A 6153-nucleotide genomic window follows, 5' to 3' on the forward strand; every position below is an offset into this window, starting at 1 on the left:
TTTTGCATCAGTGTTCATTAGGGAGATTGGCCTGTAGTTTTCCTTTTTTGTGTTGTCCTTGTTCGGTTTTGGTATTAGTGTAATGTTGGCTTCATAGAACGTGTTTAATACCACACTATTTTGATTGCTGTGGTTTTATAGTTAAACTTTAAAATCAAGTTTAGTCCTTCTTAAAGAAGACAACTTTCTTTTAGCACTGGACAGATGCCAGATCCATTATTGGCCAGCATTTTAGGCTAGGGACAACACAACCTGGCACAATAGTATGTGGGTTAGACCAAATTATTTGACAATGAAAGGAGAATCCATTTTAGCTTCTCTTAAGCAAATTATCACTAGCAAATTATCACCATGTCTTTGTCCCATTAGCCCCATAGTCTTGGAAACTGCTTTTCACGCAGTAGCTTATATTATTAAATAAGTTAATTAAATAATTAATGAAATATAGCAATTTTTCTCTCCTACTGTTTTTTACTCCTGTTCCCATGGTACCACACCAGGGGGCCTAGAGGTGAGGTACTTTTCATTTTTTGCTCTTTCTTGCCATTTCCAAACTAAGTATCTTCTCATCTTTTGCACATTTCAGCTCATTTGAAACCTAAGATATTAGACCAACCCCCTTCTCCCTCATTATCACACTTTGCTGCAATCATCCACAATCTTCCTGGTTGTTATCTCTCATTCACTTAAGACTTTCTAGCATCTAGTTCACTCTCTCATTTTCTCTTCCCTACTTATCTTGTAATTCTTGGTGACTTTGTCCCCATGTAAATAATTCATCAAACATTTCTTCATGGGTCTTACCATCCCACATCAGATATCTATCTACTCCTATTTGTGCTACTATAGACATTATCATCACCAATAATGACATTATCTCTAACATACTGATTTCAAGAATTCCACTCTCCATCCAACACTTCTATCTTTCCAGGTCATTTGTTCTAGTATTCCTACCCCAAACAATTCTTCAGTTTCATTGGAATCTCCAAACCATTGGCCTTACCACATTTCACTGTTCACCACTCTCCACCTATTCTGACTTCCCTCCATACCAGTTACACCTCTGGTTTAATTCTATGGCCACTTATTTGCACATACCCTTTATTTTTTAAAGATTTATTTATTTATGCATACAAGAACTGGGGTGTAGGCCAGAGTTACTGGGTGTGAGAGGATTCACCAGAGACAGAGTGGGGAACAGAACAGGCAGACTGACGAAATACACTGCTGAGGGGAGTAGCAAGTGAGACAGGAGAGGTTTGCCACACCATGTGGGAGTCTCGCCTGCCGGCCGGGATACAACTCACACTGCAGAAGCTGCAGACACTTTCACAGTGCAGCGCTTAACCACCTGCACCACCAGCGAGGCCCATGTGGGATTATTTTTTAACTCATGACTTATTCTGCTGAAATAATTGCTCTGAGGTAGAAAACAAGTAATTACTATTTGGCATATTTGTTAGCAGGTAAACAGAGGGCTCCGAAGACCCCAAATTTGTATACTCTAAAGTGTTCTGGCCCTCTGTGCACACAAAGACAAAGCATACTTAGTGTAAAAGCATTCGAATAGGACTCATTTGCAAAGAGAGAGAGGAGAAGGATAATTGTTTTCCATCAAAACACCCAAAGTTGCCTATCCCTTCACGAGCAATTGCCCAGCCAGACAGAGTTTACCCAAAGCAGGTCTGTCAAGGCCCCAAAACTTGCCACAAGTCTAATTAACTTTTCTACAGGGATCCATTGAAAGGGGGATAAAGTTGTCAGGTAAGTCTGGGATGAAAGGAACAAACCCAAAGTACAAATCAAGGTAATGTCTTTCATTGTCAGCTTCCCCATGTTTTTCCCACCCACGAGTCTCTTTTAGTTGCCTACATGTCCCTGCTCCGCTTGTCTCCTCCAAGTCTTCCAAGTTCCTGGTGCAAGCCCAAAGTTGAGAAGGAAGCAAACTCTTTTCCATGTATCTCTCTCTGCTCGTGTCTCAGAGCCACCTGGCTTCATGTTATATACCTTGAACTGGCTGCTCAGTTCCCTGCCTGGAATTAAATGGGGCCAGGAACGAGGTACCTCCCCCTTTTATGGATATTTCTCTGTTACATATTGATTTATATATTGGTAGGTGTCAACACAACCACATTCATCCAGTGACAAATTTGTGGGGTTTTGTAAAGTATTTTGCTTTTTCCAAGTTGTTAATTCTATCTTTAGGATAAATTCCTAAATTAATTTTCTAATTCATTCAACAAATATTTAGTGAGTGCCTGCTATGTTTCATGGACTGTTGGAGGTGCTGAATGTATCCATTATAGTGGGTGAAGGCAGATATTAAATAGTACATATAACAAATAAGTGCACAATACAATATCTTAGAAAGTAAGGAAACTGGAATTAAAATCAAATGTGTTAAGAGACAGGGCCTCCCTGGTGGTGCAGGGGTTAAAAGACAGCACAGTCAAGCTATCTCCAGCCACTGCAGCACCAGTTCAATCCCCTGCAGGACAGGAGCAACCCACAAGGTGCAGCAGACTTTTCCTGTCTCACCTGCTGCTCCCCTCAGCAGTGTATTTCAGTAGTTGTGCCTGTTCTGCTCCCCACTCTGTCTCTGGTGAATCCTCTCACCCTCCACACCTCTGGTCTGCACTCCAGTTCTTGTATGCATAAATAAATAAATCTCTCTCTAAAAAAAGAGAGACATTAGAAGATCAGTGTAGGGTAAATGGTTTTCAGGCTTTTCTGCCCTCCTACCATTAGGATTGTCCTACTTGATGGGGCACCTGTACTTGTTACTTTGTTGCAGTCTTATTTACTTCTGTGGGCCAGGGGAGGAGTATTGAGATAGTCACCAAGAGAAGCAGAAGCAAGAGAGAGAAGGGGAGAAAGAGGCCAGAGAAGCCCAGAGTGAAGACTTGCCTGGGGCCTGGAGGCCTCCTGACCTCCTGGCCCCTGGGCCCCCCTGCCTGCCTTGTACCTGGTTGCTGCAGTGCATGTAAAGCTCAATAAAAGCCTGAGAAAGCCACCAGGGCTCCAGGACTCTCCTTTACCCAGTCTGCGCGGATCATAGCAGATCATAGATAACCTGCTCAGTGCCCATCCTGCCCCTACAATCAGGAGAGGGACTGCAAATTTATTTTTTATATTCCCCATACAATTGCACCCCCTTTATTTTGACCCCAATCCCTCCTTTCCTAATTGAGAAGGTGACACAGGTAAAGATGTGGCAGAGAGGGATTGAGCCATACCGACTTATGGGGAAAGGACAATATCAGTTTAAAGTCACAGACTGGGAAAAAAAAAAACCTCAGGCAGTGTTTTTGGCACCCTTTTGCTCTTTCTGTGCCTCTGTCCCCCAACTTCATGCACTTTGCTTCAAAGGGCTGACATTGGTAACTATTGTGCGGGTGGACTGCTGATCTTGCTCCCCTTGACTTTGTAAGAAGCCTGAACTCCTGAGAGCTTATGTTTTCCAAAGTGGCCCTATAGGTAGTGATTAACCGTTCTGCAGCCCAGTTCTCTTCTCTCACGGCAAGACAAATGCCATAATTTACACTTCCGAGGTGCTTTCAGAATCAGGCTGAGGCTTCACTCCACTTTTATCTGAAATCTTACTCCTGAGCTTGGCTTTTTTCCCTTCCCTTCCTGCTTCACCCACTCTCTTGCTGGTTTCCCCTGGGAGCGGTTCCTAATAAATCATTTGCACATGAATCCTTATCTTAGCTCTGCTTCTGGTAAATATGAACTGAGACAGGTTGTGAAGTTGTGTGTCATTTTTAGTTCCATGATCTAAGCTAATTTGCCTATTAGTTGCCCTAAATCATACAGAAAACAGTACTAGTACAAATACACATGTACAGAATAAATATAAAATGTAAAGAAAGGTATAAATAAGCAAGATTTTGCTACACATGATTTCCTGCACATTCTGAATGTTTTTAAAATGTCTAAATTATTTTCTTTCTGTTACAGAAACTCTAGAAAAAAGAAAATGGGAGAAATACAAACACCCAAAATCTTATTATTCAGAGAGAGCCATTATTATCACTTTAATGTTTAACATCCCCAAATTGTTTCTTTTATATATACATGTAGAGCTGAATCTCACTTCAGAAATGTGTGTAAGAAACGTCGCAATGTTAAGTTTGCCTTCTAGTTTCCAGCTTACCTGACTGATGAAAAATGCAATCCCAGTTAATTATTTTGTTGCTGTTGTTGGGGCGGAGATCTCCCTTCCCCAAGTTTCACCAGAAACCAAGTGCCCAGAAAATGGACTACTGTGGTTGCTGCTGTTACCCTCACTGCCTAGAGAGCAGGTAGGAGTGCTGCTTTTGTGCCAAGATTCCTTGCAGGACTCTTGCTGAGGTTAGAAATGTTCATGTTTGGGATCCAAGTCTCTTCCCTGTATTACAGAGATATTTTCTTCTCAGCATCTGCTTGCTCTTTCCATTGGGCATTACCCGGGAGTGAAGTTTCTACCCTACACAGTTGCTACAGACTTCCAGCCCTCCTCCCAGTTTTGGAAAACTCCAGTGTCTGGCTGCTTTCCTTCTCCTTCTCAAACACCTCTCCTCCTCCCCCACTCTGCACGATCTTCCTTAGGAACTCAGGCTTTCAGAAAACAAAAGCCGGGAAGGGAGGTTGTTGGCAGACAATAATCTGTTTTCAGCCCTAGAGCACTAACTTCCCCAGGGGTAAAAGAGTACAATGGGCCTGGTTATCTCTTTGGAATTGGGGATGGGGTTAAGGAGAAGAAAAAAATGAAGCCACCACAAAATAACGAATTCGTATCTCAATACATCCTTCCCACCACTCATATTTTTCATTACGCTGAAAATGATACTGGAATTGTAGGTTTTCAGGCCTAGTCTCTCAACCAGGAATGGACCCCAGTGTGCAGGGGCAGCGCTGAGTCCCAACCATTAGACCACCACGGGTTGGGTGTCTCATGAAGCCGCAGCTGGAACCTCGCAGACGCTCAGGCAAGCATGCAAGAATAAGCAGAACCTCCAGGTGTTTGGGGCGCTAGCCCAACAATGCTCCTTAAAATCCCTAGTCTCAGTGGTTATGTAAAACCCCAGAGTCCTAGACTTGCTGATGGCTAAAGTTAAAGGAGTTTGTGACCTCCTGACCTCCTTACTCTTTTTTTTTTTAAGGATTTTTAAAAAATTTATTTGTGCAAGCACTGGGTACAGTCAGAAACGTGGAAGGGTGAGAGAATTCACCAGAGCCAGAGTGGGGAGCAGAACAGGCAGACTGATGAAACACACTGCTGAGGGGAGCAGCGGGCACAGCAGGAGAGGTCTGTCGTGCCATGTGGGACCCTCGCCGGCGGCCCGGTTATTGAACTGGCGCTGCAGAGGCTGCAGGCAGCTTCGCAGCCCAGCGCCCAACCGCTGGGCCACCAGGGGAGGCCCTGACCTCCTTATTCTTTTTTGTTTTTTTTAAAGTAATAACATTTTTATTTCTAACACTTGTCAATGAACAGGTATTTATTTATTTATTTATTTATTTTTATTTAAATTTTTAAAAAATTTTTTAAAGATTTATTTATTTATTTGTTTGCTTATTTATACAAGCACTGGGTACAGTCAGAAGCGCGGGAGGGTGAGAGAATTCACCAGAGCCAGAGCGGGGAGCAGAGCAGGCAGAAGGACCGAAGTACACTGCTGAGGGGAGAGCGGGCGGCAGGAGAGGTCTGCGCACCATGTGGGACCCTCCTCCAGTGGCCCGAGAGCAGCGGGGGATCGAACTGGTGCTGCAGAGGCTGCGGACAGCTTCGCAACCCAGCGCTCAACTGCTGCACCACCGGGGAGGCCCAAATTTTATTTTTATATTCCCCATACAATTACAACCCCCTTATTTTGACCCCAATCCCTCCTTTCCCCGCCCCCCACCCCCCATAGAGTGTCTCTGGTTCATAGTTGTTTGTTGATTTTGATATTTTCTTTCTTACAGTTATTCTTTTTCCTGGTCCCTTATTTAAGTTTTCTAGATTCCTGCTATGACTGAGACCACCCGGTATTTTTCTTTTCCTTTCTGACTTATTTCGCTGAGCATGATCCCTTCCAGCGCCATCCATGTTGCTGCAAATTGCATGTGTTTATCTTTTTTGAATGCTGAGTAATATTCCTTGGTGTATATGTACCACATCTTCTTGAT

This window comes from Talpa europaea (assembly GCF_964194135.1).
Source record: "Talpa europaea genome assembly, chromosome: X".
Lineage (NCBI taxonomy): Eukaryota > Metazoa > Chordata > Mammalia > Eulipotyphla > Talpidae > Talpa > Talpa europaea.